The sequence below is a fragment of the Carassius carassius genome, chromosome 23 (genome assembly GCF_963082965.1).
Source record: "Carassius carassius chromosome 23, fCarCar2.1, whole genome shotgun sequence".
NCBI classification, from domain to species: domain Eukaryota; kingdom Metazoa; phylum Chordata; class Actinopteri; order Cypriniformes; family Cyprinidae; genus Carassius; species Carassius carassius.
Window position 1 is genome coordinate 32147341 of NC_081777.1, and position 22500 is coordinate 32169840.

The window sequence follows — 22500 nt, forward strand, 5'->3', positions numbered from 1 at the left end:
AGATTTTGTGCTGATTTTGTCATGATTCCGTTCTGATATTGTGCTGATTTTGTCATGACTTTGTTAAGATTTTGTGCTGATTTTGTCATGATTCCGTTCTGATATTGTGCTGATTTTATACTGCCTTTATACAGGTTTTGCACTAGTTTTGTGTTGATTTTTGGTTTGTGTGTCTCTGTATGTGGTTCTTGTGTTTCTGATCTCTGTAATCAGTCGGAGTATGAAAGCAGAAGTCATCATGCGGTCCTCTAGGGAACGTCACAGGTGTGAGAACAGGAAGTAGAATCACGAGCACCAGCACTAAAAGCATCAGTGTTTTATTTCCAGCGATGATGTCATGATCTCTGCTCATTTGCATCGGCGGTTCTCACACTGAAGCGTGTTCATACAGAGCTGCTCTATTCAAATGTCCTGAGGTGATCCAGCCGTTCATTTTAATGAATCTGCTGAAGATAACGGTGCGTGACGGACCGCTGAAGGTCACTTCCGTCTCTCACCTGATGGACGCGTTTCTTTTCTCGAGTGTCTGTTCAGTGAAGGTTTCTCCTGCTTGTTTCTCCACTGACTCTTCATGTGCACGCTGAAGTTTGTCATCATCTCATGTTTAAACATGTTCAAGCTGCTGCGTTTGAGAGAAACCGGTTCGCTTTTGAGGCAAACGGATTGGGATTGATCTTGTCCTGAGAGTTTGTAATGAAGGTCTCCAGGAGCTGATTGATTCCTGTATCTTGAGACCTTTCCGGATGCTTTTAGATCTTTGCTGGATCTCTCTGGGATCTGCAGTTTGAGCTTGTTGTTGGGATTTTTTGTGTTGGATGGTTTGCTTAAAAATGAAAATTTGCAAAAAAAATTGTCCTCAGGTCATCTGAGATCAGGAGGAGTGCGTGTCTTCATCAGGTTTGTAGAAATGTAGCACTGCATCAGTGTCTCATCAATGGATGCTCTGCAGTGAATGGGTGCCGTCAGAATGAGAGTCTGATAAAAACATCCCAATAATCCACAGCACTCCAGTCCATCAGTGAACATCTGGAGAAGACAAAAGCTGAAACACATCCAGCATTAAGATGATTTTAACTCAAACACATAGAGTCTATAATCCATAATAACACTTCCTCCAGTGAAAAAGTGTTCTGGTCTGAATCAGGAGAGAAATCTGCACAGATCAAGCAGCGTTTAAACAGATCTAAACAACAACAGCAGATGCACTTTTTCACTGGAGGAAGTGTTATTATGGATTATAGACTCTGTGTTTGAGTTAAAATCATCTTAATGCTGGACGTGTTTCATCTTTTGTCTTCTCCAGATGTTCACTGATGGACTGGAGTGCTGTGGATTATTGGGATGTTTTTATCAGACGCTCATTCTGACGGCACCCATTCACTGCAGAGCATCCATTGATGAGACACTGATGCAATGCTACATTTCTGATTAAGAAACACACTCATCGTGATCTCTGGTGATCTGAGGGTGAGTGCATTTTCATTTTTCTGTAAACTATTCCTTTAACTAGAGATCGATCTCCGATCTGCTTTTATTAGATGGTTTTCATGCAGATTGTGAGACGATCTCGCATCTCCAGTGTCCAGCCTTTATCCGAAGCCTCTCGGGTCAGAAACAGATTCCTTCTCTGACCTTCCTGGGTTTCATCTTTAACCTGATGCACCAGTTTAGATGTTGATAATCCAGTCCGAGTGTCTGATCTTTATCGTGTCTCAGAGCTTGAAGATCTGTCTGTGAAATAAGAGCACAAGCACCATAAGATGCAACATTACCATAATAAAATGCCAACATTCATAATAAAGACATGTTCGAGTGAGACCCTAACTAATGTAGCTGCTCACTGGAAGCAGGCGTGTGTGCGTGCGTGCGTGCGAATATTGTAGCTTGTTTATTTATTTAGTGCTCGCTGCTCGGTGTGTCTGGAGTTCAGCTTCATTATTCATATCTGCTGAAAACTGCTGCTAACATCACGCCATTTAAGATCACATTGGATGTCATTATTTGTCATTTGGTTTAATTGACAGTCTGTACATTTACATCAAATGAGCATATTTTGCTCTCTTCTTTAGTGCTCTTTTTAAAGTGAAAAATGTAAACTGTTGCGTTTTATACTGTTTTGTGTCAGGTTGCTTTTAAACCCATCATTTTTCTTCCATCAATTCTATCTTTTTTTTTTCTTTTGTTCACTAAAAGATAATAAATAATATAAAATCAATAATAATTAATTTTTAATTATCAAAATGCATGTCCTGTCAGTTCATAAAATGTGTACATAAAATATACAATATGTAATCAAATGAAAATGAAGGATTTCCTACACAGGTGAACATTGCATTTTATGTTTTTACATAAGTATATTAGGGCTGTCAGTCAATTATATATTTTAAATGAATTAATTACATGATGTTTCGATTTAATTCATCACTAAATAGATTTGACTGTGAAAATACCCACAAAAGATTATTTAAAGCAATTTTTGTGTTAAATGAGAAAGTATCAATGAGACATTACAAATCGTAGCTTTAGGTATTTTATTTGATTCAACAAAAACTTATAAACATTTAGGCTACAACGACTTAACATACTTGAAATAAACAATGAAATAAAAATAAAAAAGATAATTTTAGAAACATCTCAGTATTTTTTGTTCATGCAAAGGAAGTCACTAGTGACCAGAACAGCTTCGTTACCAATTATGTTCCACAAAATAGAATATAAATATTTTTGGTGAACATTCCCTTTTAATGTTTTTATTATTATTATTATTATTATTATTATTATTATTATTATTATAATGAAATTATTCTCTAAATAAGAAACTAAATCTGCCAGCAGGTGGCGGTAAATGTCTTGTTTAGTCATTCATTCAGAAATCAAGTAAACGCCTCTCTTTATGAATGAGTCTTTGAATCATTCATTCACTCGATTCGTTCGAATGGCTGATTCATTCAGAAATCAAGTAAAAGGCTCTCTTTACGAATGAGTCTTTGAATCATTCATTCACTCGATTCGTTCGAATGGCTGATTCATTCAGAAATCAAGTAAACGGCTCTCTTTATGAATGAATCTTTGAATTATTCATTCACTCGATTCGTTCGAACTGCTGATTCATTCAGGAATCAAGTAAACGGCTCTCTTTATGAATAAGTCTTTGAATTATTCATTCACTCGATTCGTTCGAATGGCTGATTCATTCAGAAATCAAGTAAAAGGCTCTCTTTACGAATCAGTCTTTGAATCATTCATTCACTCGATTCGTTCGAATGGCTGATTCATTCAGAAATCAAGTAAACGGCTCTCTTTATGAATGAGTCTTTGAATTATTCATTCACTCGATTCGTTCGAATGGCTGATTCATTCAGGAATCAAGTAAACGGCTCTCTTTACGAATGCGTCTTTGAATCATTCATTCACTCGATTTGTTCGAGTGGCTGATTAATTCAGGAATTAAACATCTTTATAAATGAGTCTGTGAATCACTGATTCACACAATTAATTTAAACAGCTGTTTCATTCAGGAGTCATGTAAACGGCTCTTTATAAATGGGTCTTTGAATCATTCATTCAGATAGCTGATTCATTCAGGAATCAAGTAAATGGCTCTCTTTATGAATGAGTCTTTGAATCATTCATTCACTAGATCCGTTCAAACAGCTGATTCATTCAGGAATCAGTTAAATGGCTCTCTTTATGAATGAGTCTTTGAATCATTCATTCACTAGATCCGTTCAAACAGCTGATTCATTCAGGAATCAGTTAAACGGCTCTCTTTATGAATGAATCTTTGAATCATTCATTCACTAGATCCGTTCAAACAGCTGATTCATTCAGGAATCAGTTAAACGGCTCTCTTTATGAATGAGTCTTTGAATCATTCATTCACTAGATCCGTTCAAACAGCTGATTCATTCAGGAATCAGTTAAACGGCTCTCTTTATGAATGAGTCTTTGAATCATTCATTCACTAGATCCGTTCAAACAGCTGATTCATTCAGGAATCAGTTAAACGGCTCTCTTTATGAATGAGTCTTTGAATCATTCATTCACTAGATCCTTTCAAACAGCTGATTCATTCAGGAATCAGTTAAACGGCTCTCTTTATGAATGAGTCTTTGAATCATTCATTCACTAGATCCTTTCAAACAGCTGATTCATTCAGGAATCAGTTAAACGGCTCTCTTTATGAATGAGTCTTTGAATCATTCATTCACTAGATCCTTTCAAACAGCTGATTAATTCAGGAATCAGTTAAACGGCTCTCTTTATGAATGAGTCTTTGAATCATTCATTCACTAGATCCGTTCAAACAGCTGATTCATTCAGGAATCAGTTAAACGGCTCTTTTTATGAATGAGTCTTTGAATCGTTGTTTCACTCGATTCATTCAAAAGGAGGATTCATTCAGAAACTAAACTAAACACCACTGTGTTGTTCAGAGACACACAACAATTCTGCCTTGACTTTAGTGGTAATGTGTTCTTCAAAAATTAAGTAAAAACTCCTAATATTGTGTTAACACTACTTATTTACTGGTCTTATTTATAAAATCACATTTAAACTTCGGGACAAAATCAGCACTCATCAATCTCTTGCTGCTTGTGTTATATCTTCTCGTATGTTATAAATTTGAGACAAACACGGGTATTTTTTTGCACCAGTGTCTTGTATTTTTTGGCATAACTGCGTTTATGGAGCTGTTGTCCTGCATCAGTCAGCTGTATGGACTGTAAGATGACGTACCGCTCTGGGGGCGGGGCCAGTGCATTAAATGCGTTAAAATATTTTAATTGCATTATTTTTCATAAATTAAGTTAATGTGTTAAATTGACAGCCCTAATATATTAATTGTAAAAATTAAAATAAATAATAAAAGTGACAAAAAAAAGGAAACAAAATTACTAAAACCTTAATTAAATTAAAATGAAACTGGAAGATATACAATCAAAATCAGTTCCAAATAATTGTAAAAACTATAATAGTATCTCAGCTCTCACAGATACTATAATAGATGCTAAAATAACACTGATCCACACACACACACACACATTGTCGTCTCTTTTTAATTATTGCCTTCTCTAATCTCTCTTTCGTTCTGCATCAGCTCTTTATTTCGCAGCTCAATAGATGATTTTCTTCTCTGATCTATTTCGGGAAATCTCTGCACCTTTCATCTCTCTCTCTTTCTCTCTCTCTCTCTCTCTCTCTCTCTCTCTGTATCTCTCTCTCTTTCTCTGTCACTTTCTCTGTCTCTCTCTCTGTCTCTCTCTCCCGTCCTCTCTCTCTCTCTCTCTCTCTCTGTGTGTGTGTGTGTGTGTGTGTGTGTGTTACACTCAGCCAGAAGTGCTGTTTTCTTGGAGGTATTGAGAGCTGATTCTTCTGAATATTCAGGTTTGATTCGGAGGAAGAGTATTCTCAGACTCAGACTGATGTGAAAATGTGTTTGTGCTCTGTTAACTCATCATTTGCATGTTCAGTAAGGTCACATTTCCATATTTCACAGTCACCTTTATTTTTATTTATATATATAGCGCTTTAAACAAAATACATTGCGTCAAAGCAACTGAACAACATTCATTAGGAAAACAGTGTCAATAATGCAAAAATGATAGTTAAAGGCAGTTCATCATTGGATTCAGTGATGTCATCTCTGTTCAGTTAAATAGTGTCTGTGCATTTATTTGCAATCAAGTCAACGATATCGCTGTAGATGAAGTGTCCCCAACTAAGCAAGCCAGAGGCGACAGCGGCAAGGAACCGAAACTCCATCGGTGACAGAATGGAGAAAAAAACCTTGGGAGAAACCAGGCTCAGTTGGGGGGCCAGTTCTCCTCTGACCAGACGAAACCAGCAGTTCAATTCCAGACTGCAGCAAAGTCAGATTGTGCAGAAGAATCATCTGTTTCCTGTGGTCTTGTCCTGGTGCTCCTCTGAGACAAGGTCTTTACAGGGGATCTGTATCTGGGGCTCTAGTTGTCCTGGTCTCCGCTGTCTTTCAGGGATGTAGAGGTCCTTTCTAGGTGCTGATCCAGCATCTGGTCTGGATACGTACTGGATCCGGGTGACTGCAGTGACCCTCTGATCTGGACACAGACTGGATCTGGTGGCTACGGTGACCTCGGAATAAGAGAGAAACAGACTAATATTAGCGTAGATGCCATTCTTCTAATGATGTAGCAAGTACATAGGTTGTTATGGGAAGTGTTCCCGGTTCCGGTTTACCTAATTAATGCAGCCTAAAAATCCTTTAACGGATTTGGATAATAAAAGCATATTAGTATGTTATGTGTATGCCAGGTTAAAGAGATGGGTCTTTAATCTAGATTTAAACTGCAAGAGTGTGTCTGCCTCCCGAACAATGTTAGGTAGGTTATTCCAGAGTTTGGGCGCCAAATAGGAAAAGGATCTGCCGCCTGCAGTTGATTTTGATATTCTAGGTATTATCAAATTGCCTGAGTTTTGAGAACGTAGCGGACGTAGAGGATTATAATGTAAAAGGAGCTCATTCAAATACTGAGGTGCTAAACCATTCAGGGCTTTATAAGTAATAAGCAATATTTTAAAATCTATACGATGTTTGATAGGGAGCCAGTGCAGTGTTGACAGGACTGGGCTAATATGGTCATACTTCCTGGTTCTAGTAAGAACTCTTGCTGCTGCATTTTGGACTAGCTGTAGTTTGTTTACTAAGCGTGCAGAACAACCACCCAATAAAGCATTACAATAATCTAACCTTGAGGTCATAAATGCATGGATTAACATTTCTGCATTTGACATTGAGAGCATAGGCCGTAATTTAGATATATTTTTGAGATGGAAAAATGCAGTTTTACAAATGCTAGAAATGTGGCTTTCTAAGGAAAGATTGCGATCAAATAGCACACCCAGGTTCCTAACTGATGACGAAGAATTGACAGAGCAACCATCAAGTCTTAGACAGTGTTCTAGGTTATTACAAGCAGAGTTTTTAGGTCCTATAATTAACACCTCTGTTTTTTCAGAATTTAGCAGTAAGAAATTACTCGTCATCCAGTTTTTTATATCGACTATGCAATCCATTAGTTTTTCAAATTGGTGTGTTTCACCGGGCTGCGAAGAAATATAGAGCTGAGTATCATCAGCATAACAGTGAAAGCTAACACCATGTTTCCTGATGATATCTCCCAAGGGTAACATATAAAGCGTGAAGAGTAGAGGCCCTAGTACTGAGCCTTGAGGTACTCCATACTGCACTTGTGATCGATAGGATACATCTTCATTCACTGCTACGAACTGATGGCGGTCATATGAGTACGATTTAAACCATGCTAATGCACTTCCACTGATGCCAACAAATTATTCAAGTCTATGCAAAAGAATGTTGTGGTCAATTGTGTCAAACGCAGCACTAAGATCCAATAAAACTAATAGAGAGATACACCCACGATCAGATGATAAGAGCAGATCATTTGTAACTCTAAGAAGAGCAGTCTCAGTACTATGATACGGTCTAAATCCTGACTGGAAATCCTCACATATACCATTTTTCTCTAAGAAGGAATATAATTGTGTGGATACCACCTTTTCTAGTATCTTGGACAGAAAAGGGAGATTCGAGATTGGTCTATAATTAACTAGTTCTTTGGGGTCAAGTTGTGGTTTTTTGATGAGAGGCTTAATAACAGCCAGTTTGAAGGTTTTGGGGACATGTCCTAATGACAATGAGGAATTAATAATAGTCAGAAGAGGATCTATGACTTCTGGAAGCACCTCTTTCAGGAGCTTAGATGGTATAGGGTCTAACATACATGTTGTTGGTTTAGATGATTTAACAAGTTTATACAATTCTTCCTCTCCTATGGTAGAGAATGAGTGGAACTGTTCCTCAGGGGGTCTATAGTGCACTGTCTGATGTGATACTGTAGCTGACGGCTGAATGGTTGCAATTTTATCTCTAATAGTATCGATTTTAGAAGTAAAGTAGTTCATAAACTCATTACTGCTGTGGTGTTGGGAAATGTCAACACTTGTTGATGCTTTATTTTTCGTTAATTTAGCCACTGTATTGAATAAATACCTGGGGTTATGTTTGTTTTCTTCTAAAAGAGAAGAAAAGTAATCGAATCTAGCAGTTTTTAATGCTTTTCTGTAGGATATGTTACTTTCCCGCCAAGCAATACGAAATACCTCTAGTTTTGTTTTCCTCCAGCTGCGCTCCATTTTTCGGGCTGCTCTCTTTAGGGTGCGAGTATGCTCATTATACCATGGTGTCAAACTGTTTTCCTTAACCTTCCTTAAGCGTAAAGGAGCAACTTTATTTAAAGTGCTAGAAAAGAGAGAGTCCATAGTTTCTGTTACATCATCAAGTTGTTCTGAGGTTTTGGATATGCTAAGGAATTTGGATACATCAGGAAGATAACTTAAAAAGCAGTCTTTTGTGTTAGAAGTGATGGTTCTTCCATACTTGTAACAAGAAGTAGAATTTACAATTTTGGCTATATGAATTTTGCAAAGAACTAAATAATGATCTGAGATATCATCACTTGGCTGAATAATTTCAACACCATCAACATCAATTCCATGTGACAGTATTAAATCTAGAGTATGATTTCGACAATGAGTAGGTCCTGAAACGTGTTGTCTAACACCAATAGAGTTCAGAATGTCTATAAATGCTGATCCCAATGCATCGTTTTCATTATCAACATGGATATTAAAATCACCAACTATTAAAACTTTATCTGCAGCCAGAACTAACTCAGATGTAAAATCACCAAACTCTTTAATAAAGTCTGTATGGTGCCCTGGTGGCCTGTATACAGTAGCCAGTACAAACATAACAGGGGATTTATCATTAACATTTGTTTCTTTGGATAATGTTATATGAAGTACCATTACTTCAAACGAGTTATACTTGTAGCCTGCCCTCTGAGAAATCCTGAAAACGTTGTTATAAATTGAAGCAACACCTCCACCTTTGCTTTTTAGACGTGGCTCATGTTTATAACAGTAATCTTGGGGGGTGGACTCATTTAAAATTAGAGCTGAAACAACGAATCGATTTAATCGATAAAAATCGATTATTAAAATAGTTGTCAACTAATTTAGTCATCGATTCGTTGCTAAATAACTTTTATTTGCCATAAGCGGCTCATTTCGTGCATATTTCAAATCTGCGGTGACCAAAGTGTGGCAGTAATGAGCCACCGGAGGTTTTACTCAGCCAGTACAGCAGGAGAAGTAGCGAATAGCCAATAGCTGGCCTCGTTTTATGTCACGTGCTTCCCGAACAGCGTCTCTGCAGCATTTAGCGGGATGTGGGAGACTGGGAGTACTTTACTTTGAGCCTTCAAAAAAGAAGAGTAACCTGTAAACTCTGCACTACTGAACTGTTTAAGGGGACGTTCACATATCGCGTCTTTTGCGCGCTCAAGTTCGTTATTTCCAACACCGCACCGCGTCGAGTTAAAAACATCTCAACTTTTCAGAATGCTGCAAGCGCATCGCGGGTCATGTGACAAGAACTAACCAATCAGCTTCATCCTTTCCCGTAACAACGTTAAAAGCTCAGTCAAGATGAAAGGAACAGCTGATCATAGTTGTATATGGATTTCCATTTTAAAATAAATTTAGTAGCAGAGCTACTGCAAGCGATTTTTTGAGCTGCAAATCCATTTATCCTTTGCTGAAATTTCCGCGTCTTCAAGGAGAGAGCACGTCATGGTTGCTTATCAAAGGCAGACGCCTCAGGGGCGCTTCTGCCCGAGCGCTTGGGAAAGGAGGAGAAAGCGGTGCGCCTAGCGTTTTCCACGCGTTTTTAGGCACGATATGTGAACGGCCCCTAAGACTTTTATTTGTGCAGATTCTCCAGTACAATGTTGTTTGCAAATGTTTAGTCGTAAAAGCTGATAACATTGCTTTTTAACAGTTAACATTTAAAGCTTTACAAACATGTTCTGTGATCAGTTTGTAGTTTACCAGTTCAAAATTCAGACGTGCAGCCTAATTATGACTGAATGAGAGAGGTAAATGTTTAAAGATATTTGAAATGCACTTTTTTTCTAAGTATTCACTGCTCTTTTTCACACAGCAGGTTTTTTGTGTGTGACTGTCCAATTTTTTTTTCTGGACAACCTTCTGATAAATTTTACTTTAAATTGTGATTTCCATTCAGGTTTCATGCCACTGGCACTTTATTCGAAGGATTGTTTACAATTTCACAGCAAAAGCTATAAAGCTGTTTCCCAGTAAATAATAAAATACAATGCACTGCAATTTTATTCTGTTTTATCCTTATTCTTCGTGAAAATATGTTCTGAAAGATTCCTTAATTAGCTTCATTCGGGATGTTAAACTACTTTAGGAGCTCTAAGGACTGCCATGGTGAAAACATTATTTTAAATCTCCTTGTGAAATTTGCTAGAGTATGGGTCAGGGTTCTGATTGCAGAAGAGTTCGACAAAGGATTACTAACACAATAAAACAACTCCAGGTATATTTTTGATTAGGATATGACAGTGCAAAATGGTTAAAATCTCTTAAAAATCTATGCTGAAGGATAAAGACCATTTATTAATAATTTACTTGGGGGGAAAAATGGAAAAAACTAAAATATAAGTACATAAACCGATTAATCGATTAATCGTAAAAATAATCGACAGATTAATCGATTATCAAAATAATCGTTAGTTGCAGCCCTATTTAAAATAATGTAATCATCAGGTTTTAGCCAGGTTTCTGTCAAACAGAGTACATCTATATTATGATCAGTGATCATATTATTTACAAAAAGTGTTTTCGTAGAAAGGGATCTGATATTCAATAAGCCAAGCTTTATCATTTGTTTATCCATATTGCTTCTGTTTTTTATTTGTTGAACCTCAATTAAATTGTTAATCTTAACCAGGTTTGGACGTTTTTTGTATTTTCTAGTTCGGGGAACAGACACAGTCTCTATAGTGTGATATCTAGGTGAAAGAGTCTCTATGTGCTGAGAATTAACTGACCTCTGTGACGTGAGGCAGCTAGCAGACGGTCGGTTTAGCCAGTCTGTCTGCTTCCTGACCTGGGCCCCAGTTAGTCAAGTATAAACACTAAGACTATTTGCCATATTTCTAGAGAGAAGAGTGGCGCCACCCCAGGAGGGATGAAGACCATCTCTTTTAAACAGGTCAGGTCTGCCCCAAAAGCTCGTCCAATTGTCTATGAAACCTATGTTATTCTGTGGGCACCACTTAGACATCCAGCCATTGAGTGATGACAATCTGCTATGCATCTCATCACCACGGTAAGCAGGGAGGGGACCAGAGCATATTACAGTGTCTGACATCGTGCTTGCAAGTTCACACACCTCTTTAATGTTATTTTTAGTGATCTCCGACTGGCGAAGTCGAACATCATTAGCGCCGGCATGAATAACAATCTTACTGTATTTACGTTTAGCATTAGCCAGCACTTTTAAATTTGCCAAGATGTCAGGCGCTCTGGCTCCCGGTAAACATTTGACTATGGTGGCTGGTGTCTCTATATTCACGTTCCGTACAATAGAATCACCAATAACTAGAGCACTTTCATCAGGTTTGCAGACGCTCCTCATCTCTGGTTTATGACTCGTTCACAGACCAGGCTTAAGTCTAGTCCCAAACTAACATTAAGTCTTAGCTGTTTCAGCTGAGAGAAACTTGCACTGATTGATCTTATAATGATCAGTGTCTTGGTTTTGTCTCAAGATTCACACCAGTAATGTTTTTCTAAAGCACGTTTATAAAAGTGACTTAAGTGTCCCAATTGAGCTATGGCCTAATCCTGGCTTAGTCTAAGCCTTGTCTGTGAAACCAGGCCTTAAAGTCACAGTTTAGTCCAGAACTAGAGTCACACTGATTTATCTTTTGCTTTATTAGATATTTATATTTTATATATATATATATATATATATATATATTAGAGCCCGACCGATATATCGGCCGGCCGATATTATCGGCCGATATAAGTTAATTGCATTTAAATCGGCATCGGCATTTATAACGGCCGATGAAACATGAGAAACAGTCTCATGCTTCACTCATGTTATGAGTGTTGCATAGTGTGCCCACCAGAGGGAGCTCTGCAGCTCCAGAGTTAACAACAGCGCCAGAAGTCCACTACAGAAGAAAGCGATCAACTGTTTTGACGGTGAGTCTGTCGTTCGTCATGTGAAATGATTGTAGATTTAGTTCATACCCTGTATATAAAAACTGTGTGGTAGTTCTAGCTAACGGTCCTATCATTATTACTTCTAAATATTCTGTAACATCACTTACAGCCGCTAATGCATTGCTATATTAGATTAGCCACAAAGCTAATACCATGTTTATCAGTGGAAGAGCGCGAACGTTAATAGGAGGTCAAACTATAACGTTAGCGTTTAACTTATTCTTATTCTATTGCGGTGTGTTTCCCACATAATGACCGCGTAATTGGGCCTTTCACACAGTACGCGGTATGCACGGCGCTTGCCGCTGGGCTCAGCGTTGCCCTTCAGATACAACGCGATTTGCGCTGCGCTATGGCATAGGCGGAGTTTTAAAAACGTTTAGCGGGAGCTCTTTCATAGTCTGTTCCTCCTCCTTTCAGTCAGCAGCAAACATGTATCTGTCCCGTTGTAAGAAGCAAGCGATAGCGCTAGTCCTGCTGATGAAAATTAAGAGAGAAGCAAGGAAGAAGAGGCTACCCTCAGGTCCAGAGAACAATTTGGTGAATTCAGGCTGGTTACGTTACTCTAACGCTAATAGCTTCCTTTTTAGCAGGCCCCTTAAATGCTTGCTATTAACTTGTTTGAAGGTGGTTCTTCTCAAAATTGACAGCGGTGTGTTCATGACACTAACGTTAACCATTCAACTTCGAATTGATTCCGTAATCTTCCGGTAATAGTAGGCAAGACGATGTTTTGATTCAGACTGCACAAAGAGAAGAGGAGAAGATATACGGGTCTGTTGTGAATGTGTCTGTGAGAGCAAATATAGTGTAGTTACAGTAACTACAGTAGGTGCGTCAGAAATGATTAAACCAGAGGGGTCATGTAAATAAATGTGAGCTGAACTAGCGCTTTTTTTTTTTTTTACATATTGTTTCAAAGCAGCTTTACAGACATAACAGGAAAATGTTGAAATAATATTGTTAAATATAAGTAGGTAATACCTATTGCTTGACAAATAAAAAATATATATATATTTCTCATTTTTGCCTATGTAGGAGATCCCAGTTTATTATTATTATAATTCTAATGATGACATGAGTAAAGATACATGGTGATATTATTAATACACATGCTTATTCTTTCTCTGTCTCTCTTTCTGCCTACAGATGGCTGGAAAAGGTGAATGCTCTAGCAGCAAAGTGTGGGACTACTTCTGCAAATACTTTAACTTTAGTATTATAATTTATTTACAGTAAACACACAGACTGTTAAAACCAGCTTCAACTGGAAGAAAGTAAAAGTGTTAAATGTTTAAAACCAGACTGTTTTTTGATCATTAAAAAAATATATACTTTTGTGCAATTGTTTAGTCATTGAGACTGTAATCTAAGGCTTTTTTTTTAAACATAGTCCATTCTGGAAAATGGTTTATACAGCCCACATACATAGAACAGGCAGATATTTTGCTATTGAATGTTGTGTAAGTGCAGTTTATAGGAAATGGGTCTAATATCCAGATTATTTTTAAAATCAAAATATCGGCTTATAAATCGGCTCTTTTCGAGTTAATATCGGCATCGGCCCCCAAAAATCCATATCGGTCGGGCTCTAATATATATATATATATATATATATATATATATATATATATATATATATATATATATATATATATATATATATATATATATATATATATATATATATATATATAATATTTTGTTATATAGTTTAAACTATATATTGGGTAATAATATTGCCATTTATTTTCATATGTTGGAATGTGATTTTTCAATGTAAACAGTCATCTGTCAGAAGATTGGAATACATCAGAACTTGTTTGTAATAATCTGATACTGCTTTTTAATGGTCAGTTTTTGCAACAAATACCTGTGACTGTACTTCTGCACGCTTGTTACATATTTGTATTATTTATATATTATTATGGTATTTATTTCTGTTTCGAATAATTAGCTTTTACTTAATTTTCTTTTAAATTCAGGTTTTAGTAATTTTGTCCCTTCGGTAATGAAGTAATATTTTTCTGACTGTTATTATATAATGGCCTGGTTTCACACACAGGTCTTAGCTTAAGCCAGGACTAGACCTTAGTTAAATTAAGATATTAAAGCGACTATTACAAAAATGCCTTAGAAGAAAACATTACAGGTGTGCATATTGACACAGAACAATGACACTGACATTTGTTAAGATATGTCAGAGCAATATATTTTCAACTGAGACGGTTCAAACATGCATTTTAGTCTGGGACTAGCTTAAGCTTTGTCTGTGAAACCGGGGGATTAGTTTTTTGCTGTAGATTAAAGTGTTGATGATTTTTAGAGCAGAGGCCAGATTTAGATGTTTTACCCACAACCTCCTAATAGGGCTGTGCAAAAAATCGAATGCGATTTTCATGCACATTTCATCAGTAAAGACGGCTCCTGTGATTAGAAGTATATCTCCAGCACGTGCGTTCAGATCAGGGTTGCCAGGTTTTCACAACAAATCCTTCCCAGTTGCTTCTCAAAACTAGTCCAAAACTAGCCCAATCGCGTTTCCAGGAGGTTCCCCGATAAAAATTGCTTCTCGGGATTAAAATATACATTTTTTGGAAGGGTTGCCCTGGTAAAATTCGCATTTTAGGGGCTAAATATCACGTTATTGGTATTGGGGTTGCTTCAAACCGCGGACATGAAAAACAATCGCAGACTTGGCAACACTGGTTCAGGTGGAACGGCAGTTACCACACAGAGCCGTAGTCTACCGACAAAATCGTTTTCAAAATCAACAAAGAATCGCCTGCGATTTTAACATCGATTTTGTGTGGATTATCAGTGAACTACGGCTCGGTGTAGTAAATGCCAACCAGTGTTGCCAAGTCTGTGGTTGTTTTTCATGTCCGTAGGTCGAAGCGACCCCAATACAAATAACGTGATATTTAGCACCTAAAATGCGAATTTTACCAAGGCAACCCTTCCAAAAAATGTATATTTTAACCCCGGGAATCAATTTTTATCGGGGAACCACCTCGAAGCGCGATTGGACTAGTTTTGAGAAGCAACTGGGCAGGATTTGTTGTGAAAACCTGACAACCCTGATCTGAACACACGTGCTGGAGATATACTTCTAATCACAGGAGCTTCTTTACTGATGAGATGTGCATGTAAATCGCATTCGATGTTTTGCACAGCCCTACCTCCTAAACACTGACACACACACACACACACACACACGCACTAGGGGTGGCACGGTTCGCTGAAAAAAACCCCGTACCGTTCGGTTCACCACACACGGTTCGGTATATGGTTTGCTATAAATAGCAGTCAGTATATGTTTCTGTTGATGGATGCGCATTCTGGATTCCCAGACATTACAACAATAGCGACGAGGAGAAGAAAAAAAAACCTGGACAAACCATTCACTCTTGATCAATGTGAAAGACTTATGCTGGAATATGGGCAGTCATTTATTCTGTCATCATCCGGGTGCTGAAAGCGCGCGCACAGATGAGACAGTTAAACTAAACTCATTTAAGCTTTGTTAGTTTAAACATGAAACAAGAGCAAGAGGACGCGAGCTCGCGCGCAGTGAGAAGATTTGTGCATGCGCTCATCCAAAGCGCAAACCCGCGCCTCAGAACGCGCGCAAATATAAGCTCTCTCTGAAGTATTGTGTTTAAATTGACAAATTCAGACAAAAATCATGTCAAAATGCCGGTCTTGGTAAGTATCCTAAAGCAGACACAGCCGGCTGAACGCATGCCACTGGATCAGTGCATTCTCTTAAAGTGACAGTCTTCATATTAATAGAACAGCAACAACAAAGAAATCACTCACTGCTCCTGATTAAAAAGCTTTTATAACTTTAATAAAGAATAATCTTTAATTTATGTAGTCTAATATGCAATGCTGTTTTACATTTGATTACTTTATTCAATTTCTGTACCTAAAAACTTAAGCTAGGCCTGCCAAAAAAAAAAAAACTGAAAATCACTGTTTATTGTTTGTAACTTTACTCTATTGTATTTATTTGTGCTGTTGCTTGTAGTTCTTCTTTTTTTTTATTAGAAAGTATAGTTTCCCTTTCGAGAGTACTCTCGTACTGCGTAAGCTAGCTTACGCTATGGGAAAAGGTCCCCTTTTCTCGAGAATATGAAGCAAAAAATTATCCTTAATTTTTAAATAATGTAAAACGCAGTGCTGCAGCACAGCAGACCCAAGCGAAGCGGCTCGCGCGCTTATTGGCTGTGCTGCGGCAACTGCAGCAACCTATGGTGAGGCGGCGGAGAGTAACGAACCAATGGGGGCGCTTCGCGCCCATTGGACGTCAGAGCGCGCCAAAATAGGCGTGGCTGGAACTATATAAGCCACCGCTTCACCATAGGGATCAGATTTCATCTCCTTCAGCGATCTCACCTGCAATTCGCTGTCTTCTCCGGAGAAGCCTCTACACGCCGTCGAAAAGCCTCTCAGCGGGATAGCACTGCAACGCAGATCTGAGGACGCCGGCTCGTGCTTCATCTCGACGCCGCCTTCAGCACTCGCTTCCTGCTGCGCCATCCGGCGTGACTATATCCTTTTCAAAGCTAGTGTGTTTGCCACTGCATCACACTTTTTTCCTCCAGAATTCGAGGCGTTGTTTCAAATGCCTCGGGCCTGCGCTTCCTGCCGAGGCCCTCTGCCCAGCGAGGACCGCCACATCATCTGTGTCTCCTGCCTGGGCCGCGAGCATGCTGAGAGCGCACTCTTCAAGGGCGGCTGCCCTGAGTGCGACGACATGGCTATATCGACCCTGCGGGCTCGATTAGCTCAAACCAGCCACGATGCTCCACCCGCTCCGCCTCTTCTCTCTCAAGTGCCGCGTAAGAAACGCCGCGATCAGAGAATGCCTGAGCATACTGCTACACGCGAGCTCACGCCGGAACACTCCCCGCGTGCCTCGCCCGCTCTCTCTCCTTCGCCTGTCCTCTTCGTGGACGAGCAGCGCCAGTCCCTGCTCACCAGCGCCCCCTTCTCCTTCGGAGCGCCTGAGGCGGAAGAGGACAGACACGACAGCCTTTCTCTCGCCGCGTCCAGTAGTGAGGAATGGTCGGGCTCCATTGCGGACCCCCCCCCCCCCCTACAGCACCCAGCTGCACCGGACAACGCGCCGATATCGACGCGGAGCTTACTCGCGTGCTTACAAGGGCTGTCAGCGACCTTCAGCTCGACTGGTCTCCTCCAGACGAGCCCGCTAAAAGCAGGCTGGATGAATGGTTCCTGCAGGGGCGCCCTTCGGCCCCTCCGCAAAGAAACGCCCCCTTCTTCCCGGAAGTTCACAATGAACTCACGAAGTCGTGGAAAGCCCCATTCTCCGCACGCTTGAAGACTTCTGTCTCGTCAGCGCTCTCCTCTGTCGACGGCGCCCGAGACCACGGTTACGAGAGCCTCCCCCCTCTCGAGGAGGCTATTGCTGCACACCTCTGCCCGCCCTCAGCCGCTGGATGGTGGTCGAAGCCTGTGCATCCATCCAAGCCGTGCCGCACCACCTCAGCTCTCGCTGGCCGAGCTTACACCTCCGCTGGTCAAGCTGCTTCGGCTCTACACACCATGGCTGTGCTGCAGGTTTTTCAGGCCAGACTTCTCCGTAACCTGGACGAGTCTGCCCCAGATACCTATGACTTTAAAGATCTCCGCAGCGCTACTGATCTAGCCCTGCATGCGACAAAGACCACAGCACAAGCGATCAGCCGAAGCATGGCAAGCCTCGCTGTTTTAGAGCGACACCTCTGGCTCACGCTCACGGAGATGAAAGACGCCGACAAATCCGCCTTTCTCGACTCTCCTATCTCGCCTTCCGGCCTCTTTGGCCAGTCGGTTAAGGGTTTCGCTGAACGCTTCACTGAGGCTCAGACAACGTCACAGGCAATGAGACACTTCCTGCCGAAACGCTCTAGCTCTGCTGCGGGACGCCGTAGAAATGCGCCGCCCCCTCAGACCTCGAAGCCATCGCAGCCAGACTTACAGTCTCGCCCAGCGACCAAAACCCAGCACCGCTCTCGCTCTACGAGCCGCAAACCGCCAGAGAGACGGGGACCTCGGCCCAGGATTGTGCTGAACCCCGAGCCTCCAAAGCCCTCCTGACCTTCGGGCTGAAAAGACCGTGGTTAAGTCCCGCTGCGGCCGGACCACCACACAAGAAACCTCACATGCTTCCTCCAATCCCCTCACTAAAGGCGGTTGGAGATGTCTATACTGCAGTAAACGAGCCTGTTACAATGCACGCACGCCTGCACACAAACGCCGTTTTCACGGCGACCTCAATAAAGCACAAAAAGAGCTTTTTCTATGTAGGCAGTGTGCCCACTACACAGTACGCACCCCTACATGTATACACACTCCCCCAAGTGTCACAAAGACTCACTCGGGTCTCCTTTCATGCCCACCTTCCCGCTCGCGCCGGAGGTGCTCTAAATGTAGCGCGCGTGCCCACTTCTCAGTGCGCAACCCTACAGATAAGCGCTGTCACCACAGTGTCACAAGCACAGCATACTCGAGCTACTGGTCCCCTCATAACAGGCGGCCAGTGCCCGAAGCACATTCAACCCATAGCCGCACGAGCCGCTGCATGGCAGGCCATCCCCGGCATATCAAATTGGGTTTTGAATATAATAAAACGAGGTTACTCGCTCCAGTTCGCTCGCAGACCGCCGCGCTTTTGGCCGTGGTCGAAACGAAAGTGAAAAGCGAAATGACACACGTCCTTCGCGCCGAACTGATAAACCTTCTTGCAAAAGGGGCGATAGAAACTGTCCCCCCTGCGCAGCGCGAGTCAGGCTTTTACAGCCGCTACTTCCTCGTACCAAAAAAGGATGGCGGTCTCAGACCCATCCTAGATCTCAGACGTTTGAACAAAGCGCTTATGACGCGATTGTTCAAAATGTTAACTACCAAACAAATACTCGCGCAAATTCGCCCGAGGGATTGGTTTTTCTCAGTGGATCTGAAAGACGCTTACTTTCACATTCAAATAGCACCCCATCACAGGCCATTCTTGAGATTCGCCTTCGAGGGGCAGACTTATCAGTACATGGTTCTTCCATTCGGCCTCTCCGTAGCGCCCCGTACGTTTACACGGTGCATGGATGCCGCTCTCGCACCCCTGAGAATGCGGGGAGTGCGAGTATTGAACTACCTCGACGACTGGCTAGTTTTAGCCCATTCCGAGGAACTACTGACGACACACAGATCCTGGATCCTCAGCCATTTAGAATGCCTGGGTCTCACGATCAACACTGTCAAGAGCGCTCTGTCTCCCAGCCAGAGGATTTCCTTTTTGGGGATAGACATAGACTCTGTGACATGTACAGCGCGTCTGACGTCACAGCGCGCTCTCACTATTCAGCATTTAGCCGTGTCGTTCAAAGCCGGGTCTCTTTACCCGCTCAAACGATTTCAGGAAATGCTAGGTCTGATGGCATCAGCCTCTGCGGTTCTCAAACTGGGCCTGCTGCGCATGCGCCCACTACAGCGCTGGCTGAGAGACCGTGTTCCAGCGCGCGCCTGGATTTCCGGCCGCGCGCGCATCAGGGTGACCCACGGCTGCATCACAGCTCTGGCCCCTTGGAAAATAGCCAACTGGTATCAGTTAGGCGTAAGCACGGGCGCTGTCTCGAAATGGAAAGTAGTCTCGACAGATGCATCCAACCTCGGTTGGGGCGCCCTGTACGAGGGCAGGTCTGCCTCCGGCCTCTGGTCGAGCCCGGAGCGACTGTTACACATAAACTGTCTGGAGATGATAGCGGTCGAACTATCCCTGAAAGCTTTCCTCCCATTTTTAAAGGGCCACCACGTTCTGGTCAGATCAGACAGCATGTCAGTGGTGGCCTACATAAATCGCCAGGGTGGTGTCAGGTCAGAAACCTTGCACACCCTGACCGAGCGTCTTCTGACATGGGCACATTACAATCTGCGCTCGCTAAAGGCAGCGCATGTACCTGGCATCCTGAACCGGGGCCCGGACATGCTTTCCAGGGCGAATGTTCCCCCTGGGGAGTGGTCTCTTCACCCACAGACGGTTCAGTTGATGTGGAGCATCTTCGGCAGGGCAGAGGTCGACCTCTTCGCCTCAGAAGACAACGCTCATTGCCCAATATATTTTTCAAAGAGCAGGGACGCGCTGGCCCTCAATTGGCCCAGACGCCCGCTTTATGCCTTCCCACCGGTCGCGATGCTACCGCAGGTCATCGATCGGGTCAGGAAGCGCAGATGTGCTATGCTGCTAGTAGCCCCACTCTGGACGACCCAACCTTGGTTCTCCGAGCTGATGCAGCTGTCCAGTACAGGCCCATGGCCAATACCGCTGCGGAAAGATCTCCTCACGCAGCTGAAAGGCGCGCTCTGGCATCCCCACCCCGAACTTTGGGCCCTTCATGTATGGCCCCTCAACGGGTACCCGGGAACCTCCCTGAGGGAGTGTTAAAGACCATTACGGAAGCCAGAGCGCCCTCAACCAGGCGCCTATACGCGCAGAAATGGTCAGTGTTCTCCACCTGGTGCGGGACACGGAACCTAGACCCTCACTTATGTGACGTGACGGAGATACTCTCCTTCCTACAGGAGCGTTTAGATGCGGGCAGATCCCCGTCTACGCTCAAAGTGTATGTGGCAGCCATTGCAGCTTCTCATGCTCCGGTGGCCGGCCTATCACTGGGAAAAGACGAACTGGTCATTCGTTTCCTTAAGGGAGCTCGTCGGATGAACCCTCCCCGACCCCCTTCAATCCCTTCCTGGGACCTGTCTACGGTCCTAGAGGCCTTAAAGGGCCCCCCTTTTGAACCGTTTCAGTCTGTCGATATGAAGCTTCTTTCGTTCAAAACCGCTTTTCTACTGGCTCTGGCCTCAGCCAAGCGAGTGGGGGATTTACATGCGCTATCTGTAAGTGCTGACTGTCTCGAGTTTGGGCCTAATGACTCCAGAGTCATTCTCAGACCAAGACACGGCTATGTCCCCAAGGTGCTCTCAACACCGTTCAGAGCGCAGGTCATCTCGCTGTCAGCCCTTTCCTCGCAAAGCGACGAAAGCAACGCGAGCTTCATCTGCCCCGTCAGGGCTCTTAAAACCTATATTGCGCGCTCCGCCTTATTCAGGAGGTCGGACCAGCTCTTCATATGCTTTGGTGGGCGCACCCGAGGTCTCGCCACCACGAAGCAAAGCCTATCGCGATGGATAGTAGACACTATCTCGCTGGCTTACAAATCTAAGGGCCTTCACTGCCCGTTCGGCATCAGAGCCCATTCCACCCGAGGTATGGCCTCGTCATGGGCGTGGTCCTGCGGGATACCACTGGATGATATCTGTGCGGCGGCAGGCTGGGCCTCTCCGTCCACATTTATTAGATTCTATAATCTGCAAGTCCCTGCAAGTTTCTATATAGACGTGCTAAGCCTTATCACGTCCCCCTTTTTTCGTTCCCTATATAAAGCTCACTAAGGTTGGCTGTTGGGACTGGGATTTCTCCTGCTATAAAGCCCCGAGCTCTCGCCTCGGGCTGTGACAGGTCGAAGTTCCCGAGCACGCACGGCGTTTTACATTGTGTTCCCATAGCGTAAGCTAGCTTACGCAGTACGAGAGTACTCTCGAAAGGGAACGTACTCGGTTACTAACGTAACCTCGGTTCCCTGAGATGAGGGAACGAGTACTGCGTAACCTGCCGTGCTATGTGCTCGGACCGGGTGATCGCTTCAGTCGATTTAAAACCTGATCCCTATGGTGAAGCGGTGGCTTATATAGTTCCAGCCACGCCTATTTTGGCGCGCTCTGACGTCCAATGGGCGCGAAGCGCCCCCATTGGTTCATTACTCTCCGCCGCCTCACCATAGGTTGCTGCAGTTGCCGCAGCACAGCCAATAAGCGCGCGAGCCGCTTCGCTTGGGTCTGCTGTGCTGCAGCACTGCGTTTTACATTATTTAAAAATTAAGGATAATTTTTGGCTTCATATTCTCGAGAAAAGGGGACCTTTTCCCATAGCGTAAGCTAGCTTACGCAGTACTCGTTCCCTCATCTCAGGGAACCGAGGTTACGTTAGTAACCGAGTACGTTTTCCATAAACATAGCACATACCGAACTGTACCGAAAACCGTGACTGTAAAACCGTGAAACAAACCAAACCGTGAAAAAGTTGAACCGTGTCACCCCTAACACACACACACACACACACACACACACACACACACACACTCCTTCTACTCGGCAGTTTGCTGGAAAAATCGGTGTCAGTTCTGTTTTCAGAGTTTTATTCTGGTTTTCACTTCCTGTCCGTGCGAGGGCCATCGTGATGGACTTCACTGTCAGTGATATATGGCTCTC

The 22500-nt window shown here is 42.5% G+C and overlaps 1 protein-coding gene across 1 annotated transcript in view; it reads left to right on the top strand.

Moving 5' to 3' along the window:
- LOC132101788 (tyrosine-protein kinase CSK) overlaps positions 1-22500 on the top strand; it is a 40501-nt gene that overhangs the window by 5004 nt on the left and 12997 nt on the right. The window lies entirely within an intron of this gene.